Genomic DNA, 21,499 nt, shown 5'->3' with positions numbered 1-21,499 from the left:
GAACAGAATTTAACCCTGTCTTAACAGGAGATGAATGGATTTTTTTCCATCCTTTTTCAGCAGTTTAAGTTTGGCACTTGTTTAAGACGTTATTAATGTGCAAATTCAAGAGAATCTAGGGCCCTCAGTAGTTCTCTTATTATGAAATGCCCTTTTTAGCATGTAACAACTTCTGCCTCCTATTCACCATCCACTTTTAGTGGTCACCCTGTTATCACTTAAAATACTTTCCAGGGAGTCAAGAAAAATAAGAATGTTCAAAGAAATGTCTTCTTCTCAAACCCTGTACATTTTCATTAAGATTTCCTTAGCTCCCCACTCCTACATGTCTTTCCCCATGAAAGTGAGAGGAATGTGCCTCTGCCAACTATTTATCCTTCATTAGAACTAAATATAAACTTAAAGGGACATTCAGGAAATGCAAGATGCTAAGGCTTAAAAATTTGCTTCTTTTTTCCCCTTGAAGACCTGAGCCTTTACCACACGAGATGAATGCCATTATACATTAGCAAACTCACTGGCAGACAGGGGCTACACAAAGTGCCAGTGAGTCCAAGGCTCAAGAAGCTCATGGATTTTAGCAAGTGAAGGACACAGAGAGAAAGCTTCCCATAGAAAAAGGGGGTGATCATGTTCCCTGCTCACAAAATATCTGACAGAAATCCTGTGGAGTTTCAGAAGAGCAAACCTGCACTGTTCATGGATGAGTTTATCTTTGAGCTTCAATGAAGTGAATATATCAAACCAGTTTCAAACGATCTCAGGCGCTTGCAACAGTTTTGACTATGCTTACACTGCAAATAAGATAAGAATGTTATTAACCAACCTTACAAGGCATTTACTTTTTAACCCAAACATGTGGTGCAATTCCTATTGACATACCCAGCTTAGCCGTGATAGCTGTGCAGTCTGATGGAGTTAGACCCCCAGCTTGCCCAGCACCCTGGCTAAACACTCTGGATGGTCCAAGCTGAGCAACCGCTACGCTCCTGTCAGTAGCACAGCTAACTGGTTTAAAAGCTGGCTTGGATATAATTACCCCAAATACAGCTACAGATCTGGATGGCAGAAAGGTATAACCTTGAAAACACCCACGCACAGAGTTACACTACTTTAATGACACTGATAATAAACCACTTTAAATTTCATCAGCCTTAAAATCTAAAAAAGATAAAGAGCTACTGTTAGTCCAAAGCCAAATATATGAAGATAAGATTCACAGAAATACAAGAGACTAAGAAAGACAGGGCACTACACAGGTTGGCTCAGGTTTTCAGCTACTTTCAGCTTTGACTTTGTGGGATGTTTCTTCAAAACATTACCTTTTTTAAAAATACACTGGTTTCTTTGATTACTGTTCCTCCCCAAAACTTCAGGGCTTGTTGTTGTTTCATCAACAAAATGGAAAGAGAGCACCAATTTTACCAAATTAAAAATTATGAATAAGCAAAACCTTTTTTTCTCATAGATAACTAATAAGGAGAAGTTATGAAAATGTGATTTTATTCAAATTGTCTTTTATTTTCCCGCCTTTAAGTTTTTCTCTGTCTCAGATGGCCTAAAACATTTTGCCTAGAAAACTAAATAACATTTCCCCAAGAAACCTTACCTGACCCAAATTAAAGCTTTCCCAGCTAACAAGGAGCCCACTGCTGGAGAGCTGGCTATGTCTCCCTCATATCCTGACAGTATTTGGGGAGCTGGCCACATCTTCCGGATGTCCTGACAGCATTTATGTTCAGATTTACAGCACATGGGTTTCGACCTCTACATTCTGTAGTGCAGTGAACATGAGCTTATGTCATCTCCTGAATCTCTGGCTACTTTCTGAACAGCTTGAACAGCCTTTGAAACCATCACTGGTAAGGTTTCCTGGGATGCTTTTTCTGCTTCTGTGTTGAAAGTGTAACTGGCTTAGACTTGCGACAGAAGACACTCTCAGTAGAAATATTTCAAAGACAAAATAAATAAAAAAGAAAAAGTGGAAAGGAGTCAAACAGGCAATTATTTGTAATTGAAAAAAACTATTGATTTTCCTTTTGATACATAGTCTAAATTATCCCTCAAGAAAAGTAGTAATGCATCTTTAAACAGATTTATTGGTCCTAGCTGTAAAAAAGTAGCTTATTTAACTTCAGTGCCATCACATTTTTCTGTTTTCATTTGATGCAGAGATAGAATGTAAATGCAGGCACTGGAGAGGAGGCTTGATTCGGGTATCAGGAAGATTCCAGTTCCTGGAAGGCTCTAGGACTCTTTCATAGCTTTCATTTTTTCTCTCCCTTTCCAGTTTGCAGGTCCCCAGCTGCCCACCCCTCCTGTCTGTGTGTCTAAGGAGCAGCCTGCTGCGTCCCACACCTCCAAGCTCAACCCTCAACAGGAGGCAACCTTTGTGCCTGCACAGGGATCTAACACAAGAGCTATGAACTGTTTTCTGCTCAAAATTGTCTCATGTATACTGAGATCTGAAGGCAAAAAAAGTCCTTCAAATCAAATCTGAGATTACAGTATTACCATAAAATAATAATGTGTTGTCAGGACTTCATACCAGTGATACTGTTCTACCAACCTGGTGCTTCTGTAGGTTTGTTTTTCTTCTGGCACTCCTAATAGTTCTGTAAAGGTAGTCCATAAACCAATGCTATGTAAAAGGAAAGTTAAAGGCAGAATTACAGCGTGTTACAGTATAAAAAAAAAAATGCAAAGGGGCTATGATTTTCCAAAGTATAACCATGTGTCTGGCTGGCTAGCTGAATGGATGGATGGCAAAAGAAAAACTCTGCATAGTTCCGTGCCGGTGAAATTTACAGAGACTGTTTCTGTGCATTTGAGCCTCAAGTTCAGATTTGCCGGTATTTGCTAAGCTGCAAGTCACATCAGAATTTTACCCGTAGAAGGACATTTCATCATGTTTCTGCGTTCCCAGTACTGTATCCTTCTCCCACTCTTTCCTGACTCTGTTCTCTGAAGTCTAATGATACAGATACATTTACTCTTCAAGCAGTCTTTGGTGGGAATACTAACTTGTGTGTCTTTCTTCTATTGAGGACACGTATGCATAAACTCTGTGGGACTCTGATACCTCCAAAACATCAATCTCAGTTTTATTGAGGATGGGCAGTGCATTCAGGAGTTTTTAGGGGAGATCTGGTAGACACTCAACCCAGTCACAGTGATCTGGTCTCTTTTTCTCAGGAAAACCAGTAAAAAAACTAGTCTGCTTCTCTGGAAATGCTGTCTCTTGTACATATATGCTATGGTGCTATGGAAAGGCTTAATACAACCATTATGACTTTTACCAGTCTCTTGCAAGAGGAAAAGCAAATATGCATGTACATAATTCTCTTTGAAATAATGCCTTTGTACTAGGGTGGCAGTTGGGTAGGAAGAAATGTGATAAACACAGATGAGGTCACAAATACTTGTTCTGGGAGATTAAAAGCATATCACAAAGCAATATTGCTGATATCCCAGTGATATTCTTGTGGGATATAATAAAATGTACAAAACACAATGGCAACAAGGGACTTTAAAAGTTTGAAGACTGTATAACCAAATGCTGGTTCCAGCCAGTCAATGTGATGATAATGTGTAAATACATATACATGCATACATGCATGGATGATCAGTATGATGTGCTATTATGTGTCAGCTATTGCACTGGGAGCCTTGGATGAGGCGGAATACACAAGTGCCAGTATTGGAGCAGAGAAGATGGGAGGAAGACTATGTATTTGTTATTGTAAGGGTCCATGACAACATCACTGTGTAAAACACAGGATGAAATAACAAACCCATGCTCTTTTTCTCTCTTGTACTCAAGGACCTGCATGCACACTTGTATTCTCTCAACATTTGCAGAGGGCAGAGCGTATGGCAGGACAGTTGTGTGTAGAAGGCTATAGACAATAAGGACTTTTTGTTCCAAAAATTGAAAGACATAGTTGAATGATCTGGCCCATTGTTTTCTCCCCATTTGGTGAGAGAAATATCAAGCAGAGGATATAATACAGTTTATAAGGATTTGGATTTTTTTCTCCTGCACAAAAAGAATCCTTCTTGCTGAAGAATACTAATAGAAATCACACATCACCTCACCCCCAAGAAGAAGCAAGAGAGAGTTAGGCAAAAAGTGCCTGCAGTTTCCCTTTTGGCCTCACGTAGACTGTATGTTTGTGTCCTGTCCATGCCTGGATTTCAGAAAAGGTCACAATTCACCCTTTGTTTCACTTTTCCAAGGTATATCAAGCAGCCCTCAGTCACCAAGGAGGGTCTGACCCAGATTTCCTCTTTTTTTTCTTAGTTCTTTGTCTGTACCTTTTGAGCATTTACTCCCCAGGCCAACTTTCTGAGCCTCACCATCTCCCTCTCATGTGCCAAAAAAATCTTATTGCTTTCAGGTCTTTTCCTCCTTTTGATCTTTCCTTCTCTATGGACATATTGCCCTTCTCCTTCTTTTCTCCCAGATCCCTATTTCTCCTTTCCTGTAGATCCTCCAGGTTGATTTCTCCCCTATTCACATCCTCCTAATCCCTCAGGTTTTCCCTTTATAGACTCAAGACACAACTCTCTATTACAAAGCCTTCCATAAGTAAGAGTGGGGGAGGGAACGGGGAGGTCTACAGTTTTTCCAAATGTTGTGTTGTTGTGAATACTCCCCTTATTGTGCCTGTCTAAAATTTAGTTTATACAGGTGGCAGAATGAAATGTGCCATCTCATAATTAGTCCCACATGCGCTGCAGGCAATTTATCATCAAAACAATCAGCAGTCACCATTTGATTCAGTGAATACCAGAGATTATCAGAAAAATGAGCTAAGGGAAGGAGGAGAGTAGGATAGAGCACTTTGGCTTTTGTAAATTCTTTTTTTTTTTCTCTTTTTTCTTTTCTCCTGAAAAATACCATTTTCCTGAAAAGTAGTGACCAGCCCAAATGACTCCATAATAAGTAGATTCACAGGAAAGCTGTTGTCTTTGCCTTTACAACCTTTCTTTACCTCTGAACTTGTTGTTTTGGACTTCCTTGTATACTTAATAAACTGCTTCAATAACAGCAATCAGCTCAAACATGCTATTTCACTGGTGAGGAGGGTGTTTTCATTCTTAGCTGAATGCTGCTCCTTTTAGTGATGTCAAGGCAAATCGTTATGCCTCTTTTGTGCAAGAAGATGTGCACAGCAAACTCTGGATGCTCGTTCATGCATATACACATACACATTCAAGCACATGCACTCTCACATATATGAACACACATGTGCGTAGCCAGAGGCGTCAAATACCCCAGGCTAAAAGAGAGGTGGAGACAATTCCCCATATGATAGCTAATGATGATTACAGTATTATTTACTGCCAGTCTTCACTGCATCACTGATCCTTTTGATGGAGAAATCCAGTAATTAATGGAAAAACCGGATGCCACCAAGATCTGAGGAAGTGCTGAAATCCAAGCGTCAGTGTAATCAGGGTGCAGAGGAGAAACGCGTGTGCAGGGAGAAACAGCAGTTGCCCCACTGTCCTGCATGAGAACGTATCTGCCTCCACCCTACATTTCGTAAGTGTGGAGATATAGTATCCTCCTGCAAGGTTATGCAGGAGTGCTCAGTGACATGGGGCTCGCTTGCCCCATATCGTGAAACCATGCACTAGACTAGAGGGCGAAGCCTCAGCATGGTGTCCAGCAGGCAGAAGCACATAAGGATCCCTGATGTTTAATTGAACTTCTTGCTACGGACCAGTTGCAGAAACGAAATAATGTGGAAACCCAGAAACATTTCTCTTACAGTCTCCCAAGGACTGTCCAGTGTTTCCCCTTCTGTGCTTCAATAGCCGCAACTCTGTCCTACCCCACACCCTTGCACCAAGACACTGCTGAAAAAACTCACACACCAGCCTTTAAATTTTCCACCATATGTCACAAACTGATCATTACAGTCCATGAGTCAAACCCAGTTTACTTTTTAAACAAATGATGTGTCAATAAGAAGAATGGACTAGTGTTAACTTCTATTACCATAGACATGCCTGGAGATGAAGAGCGTTTGATCTATTACTACTTCTGCAGGGCAACTTTATTTCACCAGAAAGGCTTGTATTGCTGTGTTCTCTATATCCTCCGTTTTCATGCTATCAATGTTCTTCTTGTTTTAGGGCTCTTCAGTTAAATTAATATAGTGATCAAAAGCAGAGGACTGAGTTCAGGCTGGGCTTAGATAGTAAATCTGGAGCTGTTTGGAAGAGAAATTACACAGCTAGAACGCATCCTTTGAGGTGAAATTTGACAACAGGTAGATAGGTGATGGTCATGTTATTTTAGCCATGATATAGCATGACCTAAATGATCATTTTAAAATAGTGCAATGTTTTATTACTGCATTGTTGAGCATCAGCTCTGTTATACACTCACTAGAAGCCAATATGCCCTCCATGTTCTGCTAATTAACAGAAAGTGCCAAATGCAAAAAAACCATTCCCATATCCCACTCTGGACATGGAAAGTTATCTGTGTCAGTCCCAGTTTGCACTCCTCTTATGAAGTTCTTGCATGCACCTGAGCACAGGACATGGCAAACACAAAATCACACAAAAGGTGAATGCAAAATATCTTCACTCATTTCCATTTCATTAAAACACCTCCTTCAGAGTCAACATGAAAATGGCAGTCCTTCCTTACCTCTTAGCTGAAACAGCAATGCTCATTGGCTGTATGTATGCGTGAATGCCAATACATTTCACCTCAGCTTAGCACAAAGTACCGTTACCAATAATTAAAAGTATACCCCAAACGGACAAGACAAATAGCGGTCCTTTGCAGCTGTTTTAAGATCGGTATTTTCCTCTGTTCCCTTAAGCCCTGACATTTCCTCTGGAAACAAACAGGGCACTCAGCAACGCACAAGCCCACGCTGCGCTGCCATCGAGGGGGATGGCAGAGTCAGCGTGTCCATGCTGCAAAGGAAGAAGAGCCGATCACTGATCATCATCGCCCTTCCCGGCCCTCACCCCTCTCTCTTCAGTTCTTCCAAGTAGTCCCACTAGTGGGGACAGCAGGGGGACTTAAGCAACATCCATCCAACTTGTTCCCTTCTGAAGAGAGGCTAGACAGCCTTGCTTATGGGCACAGGTAGGCTTTTGCTCATAAGGCACAGAGATTGCTGGCTCACACAGAGGTTTCTTACCGTACCACGTGGCACACAAATGGACATTTTCAGCTCCTAGGTTAGGGTGGGTGCCCAAGGAAGGTCTCAAGTCCACTGTAATGGGCCCTGTTGTAGCCAAGCAGTAATAAACTGGAAGGCATTTGACAAAAGTCTCACTTTCAGCACCTTGTAACCTCTATACAGCAAGCTGTGCCAATAAAGGCATAAGAAAAGGAATAACTGGAGAAGTCCCCAGTTCCCAGCTGCATCTAGCAGACCATGGAGACTGTAGAAGTGGGTGGCTCCCCTGCTGTTTTCACACCAGCACTAGTGGGCTGCTAACATTGGAAGCAACAGTACTTCACCAGTGTCATCACTTAACAATATAATATGACAGCATCTATAGAACCGAAAAACATAAAGCATAATACCCACTTTGCAACATTAGTGTTGAAAACTTTCATCTTCAAGTAGTGGTGTGGGGACACAATATATTATGAGTTGTAATGATTTGCTCAAGTGCTCTCACATGACATCGTATGTTTGCACAGTATGGGCATGTGAAACTGTACATACACATGTATTTTAATAATGTACATAATATTCTAGCTATGCAACTAGTTTCATGCATTCTCCTAACAATAACATGCCAAATTTTCTGTGATATTTTCTTAGATTTAGAGAAAAGACAAATTTCTAGGAGCTACCACATGGGGCGGGGTGGCAATAAAGGGGTAGGGGTGTGTGAATTCATTTTGATTTCAGAGCACATCAGCATGTCTTTCTGTGCCCAAAGGGTCACCATGCATAGAGTCATGTAAATAGAGGCTGCTTAAAAAAATAACTCGAGGTCACTCAGAGTCAGACCCCTAGGTTTGAATTACAGATAAACACATTTCAAAGTGCAAACTTTGGAAATAAGGTACAGGAGAGAACAACCTTGCATAGCACTTCCATCAACTTTGATAGAGCAGTTTCAGTTTCCAGCGCAATAATTCAAAGGTCTTGTGGCTTTCTGACAATACTGAGCTTCTTCCCTCCTCCTCATTCTCTGTCCTTCCCTCTAGTGCTCTGTGCACATTCTGAACGTTACCTGTTTGAAACCTGAATGCTTTATCGCATCCAAGTGTATTTTCGAGAGCTCTTCCAAACTTTTCACTTTAGGCAGCATTCTCCTGAACAAGAGATCTGTGTGGAGTTGAGATGGCAAGCACATTTGGAGGCGGAAGGCAAAGTACAAATAAAGGAAAAGTACTGTGCAGTGCACGAAGGTAAACCTTCCCCTGGCCTAAGGGAAAAGCCTATAAATACTCTAGACTCCACAGCATGTGAGGATGGGCAAAGTCCCCTGTTCCTTCACTAGCAACTATGAGAGGGAAAACCTGAGAAAGATCTTAAGAATGGTACACTGGTCACTCTCCTCTTCCCCAAGCTGCAACCCTATTGCCCAGTGCCTAGGGAAGCAGAAAGCTTATCACAGGCCTTGCTTGCCACCATATGGTATTATATCTCTGCACTCACCCTTTCAATCACATTAATGCCAATAATGCAACAATCTTTTTCTTTTATAAAGGTCTTAACCTGGCTTGTGCATTAATTTAGTTTGCCAAGTTATTTATGCACCTATAAAAATGCAGACTAGGCATCTCTACAAGCACAGACAAATCCCATTTATGCTGATCTGAAATAATTCTGAGCTCACAGCTACAGGTCCTTGATAGTGTTGGTCCATTACTGCATGTTTTCTAGGGGCCAGAGGTGAACGAGCTGATTGCAAGAGGCACCCTCCTGCATCTTCCACCTTAACCTGAAGTCCATTATTTCCCATTGAAAAGCCTCACTCCTCCCTTGCTGCTTCCAGCCAATCTCCTAGTATTTCCAGACTGATGAAAACAAGCAATGCTGACATATGTCCAAACACTGCTGCTGTGATATTTCCAACCCATTTCAGCTACAATTTGAGCAAACACTGGGAATCTGTAGTACTGCTCAAAAATGAGACTGTATTCACAAGCTTTCTTTGGACAGTTTGGTGAAACCTGCTTTGAAAACACTGGCAGTTTTGTCCAAGTGAAGCCTGGAGGATTAGACTGTATGTGGTACTCCAATAATAACACCAAAGTAAGGAGTCTTATTAAGGACCAGTTTAATTTTTGAATGTATCATATAACACACTGCAAAAGTAGCACAAGGTCAAGGAAAACATCCATTATTTAATTTGACTTGGAGCCAAAGTGGTGGTGATGTTGAAGACCGCACTTCCCACCCTGAATGGAACTTCCTTTATTCAGTCCTTCCAACTTTGTCAAAACTTTCCACTCTCTCTACCTTCATCTGTCTCTTTCTTAGCAAATACATTACAATCTTAGAAGGTCCTCCCCTCTCTCTTTCTTTCTTTCTTTGCCAGGCACTCAACCCCTTTACAAGCCACATTTTGTTTCCATTTCTGCCCTCAGCTGCAACTCAGTATCTCCAGGAAAGCCAAAGTAGCAGCAATAACGCCAGAATCTCTTCTTAGAAATCAGTGTCATTGTTAGCCGAATTCTTCTTTCCAGGTAACATTGTCCGTCCTTTCTTGTGCAACAGGATGGTGATTTCAGATTAAAGTTACCATGACAGCATTATGGCAGACATATTTGTTTGGTACATGGGTTAAAACAGTTCCTCAGCACTGTATGCTAATTAACATTACTACCCACAGACTCAAAAAAATCACTTTTTCAGTCATTAAAAAGGTATATGTGAATGCAAGATTTGCTAAGCCTGAGCAGATGTGATCAATAATTTACATATTACTGGATAACAAGTAAAGAAAACAAAAATAACAACTTCAGTTTCAGACTATATGTAGCTGTCCTGTGAAAGTAAATACATTAAAACGTTCCTGCTATGTTTTATGGCTCTATATAAATTTCAAAATAGGTTTATAAGTTGAAAATTCTAAAATCACCACTTACAGCACTTCAGTTTATGCAGCTAAATCTCCCAGCTAACAGCATTCTGCAGGCAGTTGCTCTCCGGCTCGGGAGGCAAACCACACATCTGGTTTTCCAATACCCACAGTAAAAAAATCAGTCAGGAAATGCAGTCCTGCCAAAACACGTTCAGAGGGAGTGGGGGTAAGGGGAGTCTTCACAGGCACTAGGTGCAACACAGCCTCTGTTGGGTAGAATAGGAGGGACCCGGATAAAGAAAATCACTACGTCTGGGAATCATGACATTGGTGTCATTCTTCTTCCCTTGGCAGTCTGGGCTTCTCTTTCTATGCTTTTACCCGGCCCATGTCCTTGGAAGAAGGTGCTGGCCTTCTTTCTCCTTTTCTGGATAAAAAGGAGAAAAGTAATTTTGCATTCTGTACTGAACTGACCACATATCTGAGGCACCAGAAGTGAGATTGCATCCAACAAGGGGCCAAAGTGTAAAATTAGATTAAAAAAGCAATGCCTTCATCAGGTGTGAAGTGTACTTGAACTGAAATCTCTTGACAGAAACTTTACCAGTACCACAACCACTTGGCAATGTGATCCATTTGTTGGCCTCCTCTCAGATGCAGTAAACTGGAGTTTCTGTAACACCGATGACCATATAGGACTCAAAAGTGGTTTTATTAAACTTTTATGTGAAATGCTTTATGAATTTCCTCAGGTATCCCCTCAAGGCCAAGAGGAATCTGGGTCCCAGTTTTTTTCCAGATTCTTGTTTCTCATGAAATATGGTTATCATAAAGACATCTATGGAAAGGGAAGGAAGAGGACTGATGAGCTTCTGCTCTTTTCTGCCTTTCACTTTGGTAGTATTTTTCTTAGGTTTATGGTTCTTGGACAATATGCAAGGAGAGGTTGGCTTAGGCTGTACAGCCTTACTCTTACATTGTCCAGAAATTATTCATTTGGCATCAAGAGATCTTACTGAGATGACACAGAGAAAGTTATGGCAGAATTATATTGGCATCAGTGAACCCAAGTTTTTATTGAAAGAAATTCACACCCCGATCCCAAAAGCTTCTCCTAATCCTAAAGAACAAGACCAGAAAAAAAAAATTGTAAGTCATAACATTTCCTAAAGCCCTTCTTGACAACACTTTTGTACTCCATGGGAAAACCTGAGAGGAAAACATGCATCCAGTGATCATCTGATGGAACAGGTCATTGTTTAGTTTTCCCAATCACTTTCTAAGCTACTGTTTTGGCATGGCAAAGAATCCTTCTATTAGAATCTGTTCTTCGATACGTCTTTCCACCTGAGGAGGTCAGATCCTTTCTAGCCCCAGTGGTTGCCTCCTGGCATGGTGGTGAATTAAGGTATTGGAGCTCTGTAGGTAGGTGGTGCAGGTGAGCTGAAGGAATGCTTGTTGATCTGAGTGAGTATCAGGTCACCTCTTAGAGACCACCCTGTAGCTAGTGGGGGCAGCCCTGGCTCATTTTCTGCCAGGTTAAAGGGCCAAGAACTGTAGCTGTGCCAGGGAAAACTCCTGAGCAGCTTTTCCCCAAACCCAGATTAAGAGAAAGAGCAACAAACAAAAACCAAGCAGCAGTTTCCCTCAGACACTTTTGGACAAATATTTCTACTGATGGTCCCTTTGCAGCCTACATTGCCTTGCCTTTTCTCTTTCATTGCCTTGCCTTTTCTCTTATTCTTTTTTTCTTTCTTTCTTTGGTTTTTTTTGGTTGTTTTTTTTTTTTTTTTTTTTTTTTTTTTTTACATTTACAATGTTCCTTCTGCACCAGAGAGCTTTATTTAAGGCTGTTGGCTGGGAGCCCCTGGGAGGATTCCCAGTCCCCTGGGTGAATTCCTGGTCCCTGTACATTGCAGTATTACAAGTGTGGCCTCCTGCCTTGTCAGGACTTTAAAGGGCCCATCTGCCCTGTTACCATTGATCACATCGGATATTTGTAATTCAGCCTCCACCCCTCAATTACCTAGGTCTTAATTCCCAGTCCTAAGCTATATCCAAAGCTATTCTCTGCTATTCTGTTTGCAGAGAAAGAAAAATATCTAATTTAAACCTGAAGTTTCCCCTTCTCATAACATTTATGCATAAAGTGCATTACTACTATTATATTCTGAAATACAGCTATTTCACAAAAATATATATATCCTTTTTAGAAGTGCTTTGTTCCTCACTTTTTTCTTTTCCTTTTATGTTACATATACCAACAGGGGCCAACTTTATTTCAGTATTGACTTGGATTTTGATGAATATGCTTCTATTTCATTTATTCTTTATTTGTGCAAAAGCTAGGCAGTATTTTTTATATTGTTTCCCACTTCCTTTTTGATTAAACTGTTATATTTGATTTTCCAGAAATAAAGCAGTACAGAGATAGAGAAAGTGAGAAAAATACATCATCCTTGATTCTCTTCTGACTCACAGCTCTGTAAGCTCTGACCCAAAAGCCCACCTTAACTCACTGGAAATAAGTGCCCAAAGGGAGCTGTCAGGGTGGAAGCTCTTTAGGAAGTGACTACCCAAAGTGCTAACCACAGGGGAATAAGGCCTTTTCCACCTAAAATTAAGGGAGCTGTTCAAACAAAACCACTAAACGTACTATAATAATAATAATAATAGATGACCCAAGTCAGTCCTTTGAAATTGAGTTGCTATAATCAGTACCAAAGATCAAAGGCTGCTGAAACTTCAGTGTCTTTAGCATGTTAGGAAAAATCCAGTCGGTATGGATTCAGTGGATAGGCTGCATATCTGGTTTTCCTTTGCATGTAAATTTCCAAACGTCTCTTCTCTGGGGCAGAAGGTTTCCCCATTCTTTGTTTCAGTCTAGGCAAAAAGTTTTCTGACAAAAAGATACTGCCACCTCCAATACACAGGGTGTATATATAAAAAGACTCCCTTTTTGCTGTGTGCCCATAACAGGAATTGACAGTAAACAAGACCAGGACAGTAACACCTTCACTATATCAGCCAGCAATGGGAGCATGGTTTCACCAGTGCTACATGCTAAGGGAAAGAAATATACTGTAGCTTATTTGAGCCATCCCCATGGGACATGACTGAAACATCCCAGGGAGAAGGAAGCAAGTAACATTACTATAATTAAGACCGTCCAGTGTAACCCTGAAAAGTGAACCAGATCCTACAACTTCCATCCACTTTCATTCATTTGTCCCTGCTCCCTTTCGCAACCTGCCCAGCCCAATGCCAGTGTGGGAAACCCTCACCTTGCAGCACATGGTAACCGCTTTGGCAGGCCACCAGCTCCCCAGCTGCTAACTTTTGGTTAAAAATGCCAACAGCAACAGCAACAACAACAGCAAGAGAAACATCGATTTTCACAGAACAACCAGAGGAAAAGAAAAAGCAGACAGCGAACTTTTTTTTTTTTCATTATTATTCTTCTGAGAGCAGAAAGCTTCAGGCCAGATGAACTGGGTCACAGGCCATCCTTGTGGTCTTTCGGCACGGGAATGACAGGCATTAGAAACAGATCCTGCCTGCTGCTAACCATCGCAGCTCACCCCTCCATTTGCCTGCATCTGTCCAAGAAAGAACCTCATTACCATTTTAGCCACCGGAGAGGCAAGGTGAGTAGGGTTGCTTATTTGCACGGTGGTTGCTCCCAGCCACAGCCCCCAATATGAGACGAACCCCCAGCTTGGTCCACGTGCAATCGTAGCAACAGCCCTGGCTGTGGACGCTTCACAGACACACAGGAGCTCCCCCTGCTCCCCTCCAAGCTGGGAAGCAGCCGGGATGCTGCAGCAGGAGCTGGGCTGAGTAGGAGCCAGGGAGCCCTGCTGAGAAGGGTAGGCAGCTGCAGCCTTGCCCCAGGGAGCACAGTGTAACTCAGCGAGCTACAGCAGAGTGCAGGAATCATGGCTAAGCAAGAGACAGTGCATTCCTGAAAGCCCCAGAGCAGATTGGTGACCAGGAAGAAAGCCCAGTCTCCCTCAACAGCACCCCTTGCAATGTCAGCCTTCATCCTTTTTAAGCTCGTTCTGCCCTTCTCAAGAACCCGAAGTGGCACTTGTACCTTGGATGAGCTTGTGAAAGGCTTCCAGGCCATCAAGCTATCAGCTGCCATCAGTTGTGCTTCCTCTCCTTCAGGTATCAGTGCTCCTGCATCCCAGGGCCACCAGCCTGCTCGCTTTGCAAATGAACAGCCTAAACCTGTGCCGCCCAGCTGCCTGCTGGAGGGGCATCCTGCCGCTCAGCCAGGAACACACCAGGACCTGGTGATAGAAAGTGAGGGCTGGTTTTATTTGTTTGCTCAGCAGAGTAGCTGAGTGGTAGATAAAAGTCACCAGCGCAGAAGTGGAGTGAAGGCCAAGCGTACCCTTGTGCTCTGGTGTGCTTCACAGCAGGTTTTCACTTCCTAGGCCCTGATAGATAGTTCACACATAAACACTTGCTAGCAGATGTATGTGCATTGTCCTGATGTTCCTTCTACAGAATCAGAAAGCAGAGCAAACATAGGTATTAATAACGCTGCTGCTGCAGCATCTGAACGCTGGCTTGGCCAGGACTCTCCTTCTTGTTGGAGGAAGTGATTTCAGTCCACTAATGTAGAAATAACTGGAATACTTATTTCCAAGGCTAGTATAGCCACAAAGTTTCTTTGAGACTGTGACTGACCACTGAGGCAGTTGATGCTAAGGTATATCTGAATAGTGCTTTCTAGGAATCTGATTTCACCCATAGATATATAGGAAGATATAACACTACCATGGGGGCAATAAAGCATTTGCAACCTGTCTGCTAAGCCTACAAGAAAATTGTAGATTAAGTCATGAGGAAGTCAGCTATCCAGCCATTATCTAAAACTTCCTAAAAGACACTGACATACATTTAGCAGCCATCCCAAAATGGGAGCATCAAGAGAAAACATTTTTACAGTAGCTTTCCTTGCTATTGCTAGCCTCTCTCCCCGTGAAGGGAGCAGTGTTTATGGGACCAGTGTTTGGAAAAGTAAGCTTGAATAGCAGTGTCAAAGGGTAATTGGCACAAAAGAGATCCCTACATTTGGAACAAGAGGAATTAAGTTTTCTTAAGCACATTGGGACCACAGAGGGCTTGTTGTTGATAGACCCACAAGTAGTAATATTACCAGGTTCACGCCAAGGGTCATAGCCTGCAGTGAGACAACAGTTCCTTAGAGCAATGAGAGCAGGGTCGTGACTCCTGTGTGCAACTGATTGATCCTTAGAGTTCAGATCTGTGAGACGCATGGGGAAAAAATTGTGTAATTCACAGCACTCATTTACACTTGGCTTTGAAAGGTTTTTATTGAGGCAATGATCACCTTGCATTTTTGCTTTTCAGTTACTGCCTGAAAGTCAGTGGAAGGATTTGAAATGATACATGACCATGGGATTTTATCAGCAGAATGCATTAGTGCACAGGTTATATACAAGGTAGAGTTTTGCAGCCGTTGGTAGCTTTTCTTCTCAAGGGCTCTTATCTGGAGACTGGCCTCTAGTTTCCATTCAGCAGGACAGAAACTTGAAACCTTGAGAAATTACGTGAAACTGTGTGTAACCATGCCAGGGACTCAATGCTTAGTTTACGTTCATTATGACCACAAGTAGAAAAGTGGATCCGAGTCACATTTCCACTGTATTGATCTTGAACCTCAGCTGCCAGAATGGACTTGAAGAATATTTAGGGCAACCTGAGGGCCAGTGAAGTTTAGGGTGCTCTAAATTATGCCTTCTGCTATAGACTTCTGGAGTGCCCTGCACTGTTCTTCCAATACCAACCCTCCGCACAAGCTGCCTCAGTTCCTTGATAGCCTCCTGCCTGTTTGCCATCTGAGAGGACCTTGTTTTAGGATGCATACTCAGTTGCCTCTTTTATACTTTTTATATCTTTTTATATTTTGTTTTCATTTATATTTCTGATGACAGTGGGAAATATGACTCAAGCTTCAAGGAGGAGCCCATGGCTCCAACACACAACCTTAAGTAAACCTACTGTTGCTTGCTGGAAACATCTAGGAAGCTCAGCAGAAGTCATTCTGGATCTTATGAGAGTTTTGAGTCACTTCAGGCTGCACTGTGCAATGTCCAAGGGACATCCCTTTGGATTCCTGACCAGGACTATGCAACAAGAAGAAACTTCTCTGTAAATTTTGAATAAGCCCAGAGGTAAGGCCTTGGGAGTTTGGTCGGTGCTAAATGGATACAGCAATCAATAAAGCTTATAGCTACTTATTCTCCTACCAAGCCTCAGTGCCTGGATTCAAGGAGCTCCCTGTAGAATGGCACACAGACTGGATTACTATGATCAATACTGGAAGGTGGTATAATGCAACATTATTAATGCAACTGGCCCCACTGAACTCAGCTGAAGTTCTGCCATTTACTTCAGTCAGGCTAGGATTTCACCTAATGTGTCTTTTCCAACTCTAATATCTGTGATCCTGAGCCCATTACTAAATTGCCAATGGGATCTGCCAGACATCACAGTCTCTGATTTGTCAAGTACCCTATTTGTATTCACCACATCTCTGTTGTGTAAAGGATTCCAGTAATAAGCTATTAAAGACATTTAATGTTACCAATTTAAAACTGAAAAACACAAGCTACTGAGGTGGTGGAGTTGCCAGAAGAGACATCAGGCCCTATGTTAGAATATCTGATTCATCAACTCCTATATGTGCAAAGCCTGCAGATTGGATAATTATAGCTCCATCAGTGAATAGTGTATTTATTAGACCCAAATTTGGTGCAGTAATAAAACAGAATAGAGACCAATGTTATCAGAAGTGTTCACAGCAAGGTTGCCATGGTAGAAAGGGCCAGCAAATGTGGACAAATAAGGATGGCTCACTAAAACTCAGTTTTTGTGAGAAGTGTATCCATTTCTGATGCAGCTACCTAACAGTTACTGTGCAATACAGTGCAGTAATATTACACAGCAATTAAGGCATAGAAGAGGACTCTGTTATACTTGTTACTTAGGAAAGCTCAAAATCCCAGCTCGACACTCTAATCAGGTAGAGATATTGTTTTCTAGTAGTTTCACTGGAGCAAGACGTGAAAAAAAAAAAAAGAGGATCTCAAATGCTACTTATTCTTGCTAAGTCATTAATGGTAGAGAAAATACAGATAGCTAGATGGTTAGTCTAGTCTTGTAACAATTGTCTGTGCATGGTAATGCTTTTGTATGCAAGTAGAGAAACAAATTCCAGATGTTTAAAAAATTATGACAAATGAGATAATAGCCCCACACTAGAAGTGGATGCAACGAATTGCCTTTCAGTTGCGGTTCTGTTGTGGGGCAGCTGAAATGTATAGATTGAAATTTAAGTGAAGGGTGATAGTCCCACTTAGCCCATACCAGAACAATGCAGCAAATAATTGTTAAACAAAGGTATTGTGAGAAACCTAAATAGACAATGGTCCAAAAGCCATGGAAACACTCAGTCCTGGTAAGTCAAAGTGCAGAAGCAGTCATAATAATGAAAATTTTCTGAAAACTTGAAACTGCTGAAGTTTATTCTCTTCTACAGTTCTTGCAGATTCCTGCAAAGATTAGTATGGAAAAGTTCTACTAGATGTTTGGCTCAGCCTATGTGGTTGGTGTAATCCCAGTGAAAGGTTTCTCCTATTTGGTTCTCGCTGTCTTTCATTCTCAGTTCAGGTCAAGATTTCAAGTAGCCCTGCACATATACCTAATTGTTCATGGACAGCTCTGACAATAAATTTGTTTTGTTTTAATTTTTGGTTACATATTTTTTGAATACTCAGCAAGATGAAAGGCACAGGCATTGCTTTGTGTCAAATTCAGAGTCTATGTGACTCAGAATGTTCATCTACTCTGGGACTTTTTTCTGCATATCTTTTTTTTAATGAAGTACATTTTTGGAGAAAAGCATCCACTTAAGCAATATTGAGACACTTTAATTTGGGCAGGGATCAGATGACTCCAGGGGTACCTTCAGTCTATTATTCTGTAATTCAAAATGTCAAAAAAATCTTTCAAAAGTCATTCAAACCAATCCTGTGAATTGATAGAAATACATCATTTTCTTCCTGTTTAACTAAATCTATATTTTTCAGGATGAAAAATTGACTGCATATTCTCATCTAGCTCTAATTGAAGTTTTTCTCTGAAAACATTCAAAGAACTATACTTTTGATTTTGCCCCTTCAGGAAATAAACTGTTTGCAAGTCAATTTATCAAAATTACACTTTCCAATACAGAAAATAGTAAGGTGTTTCAGATACGTCTCTTGAACCATTTTTAAAAGCAGCAGAATGAGGAAGAAGAGAACAGAAAGAAAAGAAGACAATATATTTTGGAGCTTCTTAAGTCTTTAAAGCCACATTATTCAGCAGGGCTCTCTTTTCATCACTAAATTAATCTGATTTGTCTTTTATGGGTCATACAAGTTCAGATAAACTTCAAGAAGTAGCTTGTGTCACATTGTTTAACTATGCAAAGCTTGTTTAACAAAATGCAAAAGACATCAAAACCTATTAACACACAATGATATATCACTTTTAAACATCTGAAAATTATTTATTCTTTTTTTTGAAAAGAAAAAGACCTAGGTATACTTAATGTATCCTACCCCTCAACAGAGATTTCATTGTTTTTAATGATGCCTTCTTGGAAGTCAGGAAACAGTCTTTTACCCAACATGTTGACATGTTTCATTCAATCAAAATAGATATATTTGGAATATTTTACCAGGCAATGCAGCCAACACAGAGTCTTTCATTTATCTAATTATTTAATATTTGGACAGTACTTTTAAAGCATAACATACTATTGTTTTCATTACTACTTGTGCATACAGCATTATCAGCAAGATATGAATAAAATGCTCTCAGCTTTGCAAGGAATTTTCTTGATTAATTTCTTTGTATAAAGCAGCAGAGGGAGCTCATACATTATTTTTGGTGTATCACACAAAAAAGATAAATTACACGTGCACACACATGTGCACGCACACGCACGTCTGGGTGACATAGACCCATACATGTATGCACACATGCAGTCAGCTCTGGGATGAACTGCACAGCTACAGTGGCTGTGCCTGCATTAGTCGTGCAGACCAATAGGAGCAGATATGTACAGCGAAAGAGTTAGGAGTGAGCACCGCATGTCCACAGCATGCACCTTTCAGGGCGGTCTTTCTGGACTAGCTGCAGCATGGTCCCATAGGCTGAGCTGCCCATTCATGGCTTCAGCATGTTCAGGGGGCTCCTGCAGTGTGTTTTCCTGCTGTTTTTCACCTGAAAAGAACCCAGCTGGCACATTCTGACATTGCTCTGGGACACAAAATGAAGCTCAGCTGATGGGAGTGATCAGGAGGCATATGTCAACAGCAGGCACTTGATCCAAACCAGGTCACCAGCGCTAAAGCTGTATTAGAAACTTCTAGGTACCCTACCTGAGCTGATTTTCAGGTGCATTAAGAAATTAAGTGGACAACTTCAACTGAGGCACTTGCCTTCCGCCCAAGCAGCATGTTAGGTGCCTACAGGCTTTTTTGAATTTTCTCTTCAATCTCTGTAATTTTGGCAGGAGATGTTTAATGTCGGAGGTACACTGGGCAAGAAGTGCTGAAGCCACTTAAAGGACTGGACAAACTTCCTAAAACTTGTTTGTGTCTGGTTGAAGGAACTCTTGGGAATGTAAGCTCTCAGCTGGCCCCCTGAAATCTGTACATCTGAGGTGTAAGGAAGGCTTTACTCAGCAATCCCTAGCCATCCCTGAACAGCACAAGTATAATTGTTATTTCCTTTAAGAGTATGTAGCATATACCCTTTTCAACATGCTGGGCAAGCCAGTGCCTTAAGAGCATGGTTTGGGTTCCCTAAGTGCTCCTGTGAAAGTCTAGGAGGAAGCAATGGGCAGCGGGTAACGTAGGACTGTGCTTTGGTGGAGGGCAAAGCCATAAGGAAGCGGTTGGTCTGATGGACTGTCCTGTATCCTTCCATGCACAGAAGAGCACCGTTGAGGCCAAAGACGGGAAACAGTGGGAAAACTGGCCTGCTGATACCTTTCGTTACCAGGCTGGGCAGAGATACTGTGTGCTTTGCACTATGGCTTGATGCTTTTGCTTCCAGACCTGGACTGAGCAGATGTGAAAAATGGCAATAATGGGATGGAAAAAACCAGTAGATCTTGAGAGACTGGAAAAGTATGGGGAGGACTGAGAGTGGGGAGACAGGGCACAAGGTGGGAAGATGAGACACCGAATGGAATGAACACTGTGATTTTTAAAAACACACCTCTGTTCAGGGTGGGTCTTGGGGGAAAAGGAATAGATTTGGGGAGAATTACTTGTCATATCCAAACCAGCTGGCCAAACTCGTAGTAAAAAGCCCATAAACCATAGCTGTGAGAAAGGAAAAGCACATTGTTTTTATTTGTCTGTAGAGCAATATGTGTCACTGTATAAATAGTAACTAATAATAATAACATGTGCTGCGGTACTTCTGTGATATTTTTCAATAATTACTGTTGTTGTAAAGGAGTTTAGTATGAAGTAAAACATCTCTATGAGGGAAAAAATTGCTACCTCTTTCCCTATGATATTTGTGTAACTGAATTAAAAATATGCAGATACATAGAGTCAAAACCCGTTATTCCTAGTTCAAGCCTAAAATCTCAAGCTGAACACCTTGAAAAATACCTCGGATACATTGTTCTCTCATATGCTATGAGGATTTTTATTTCCTTTTAACAGCAGTAAATTGTCAAATGAAAGAGGCTTATATGGCACATACCATTGCGAGACATGCTCATGATGTAACGTCAGAATGAACTATTTTTTAACCTAATATACAACAATTTAGCAGCATTAGAAGAGCATAAAACAGATAAAAGTATAGCTTTTACAGCCATTCATCAATGGCCTTTTTTTTGAAGAGTGCAGATACCTCCTCAGGCTAAGCATACATCTCTCTATTTCACATAAATACACAAAGTGACAGGGCTTCCAGTCAAAATAAACATTTGCTCAGTGTATACCTGATTTCCACCCATTTCATTCAACAGGAAAGATACCGAGGTTAACAAACACGCTAATCTCTCATCTGCTCTAGGGATGAGATGTGCCATATCCACCAACTTGTGATTGAGTGTGTTCTCAGTTTGCAGTTTCGGTGGACTCCCATGCCTTTGTGTTGGTACTATTTAAAACACAAACAAACAAACAAGCCTTAAGGTGGGTCTAGCCAAAATACTTTCAGTTTTTAGAAAATAAGAATGGCTCAAGGAAGAGAAGACAAGGTCTCAGACTTGGTAACAGTGCAAGTAGTAAGAAGGACTGCTGAAGAAAGCATCATCTGGGGGAAGCTGCAGCACAAAGTGACATAAAGATGGTATCATTGCTCAAGAAAATATTTTACATATAATACTGAACAACAGAAACACCTAAAATTCAGG

The sequence above is a fragment of the Falco peregrinus genome, chromosome 3 (assembly GCF_023634155.1).
Source record: "Falco peregrinus isolate bFalPer1 chromosome 3, bFalPer1.pri, whole genome shotgun sequence".
Classification (NCBI taxonomy): domain Eukaryota; kingdom Metazoa; phylum Chordata; class Aves; order Falconiformes; family Falconidae; genus Falco; species Falco peregrinus.
The sequence above is the reverse complement of the archived record's forward strand: the minus strand, read 5'-3'. Positions refer to the sequence as shown.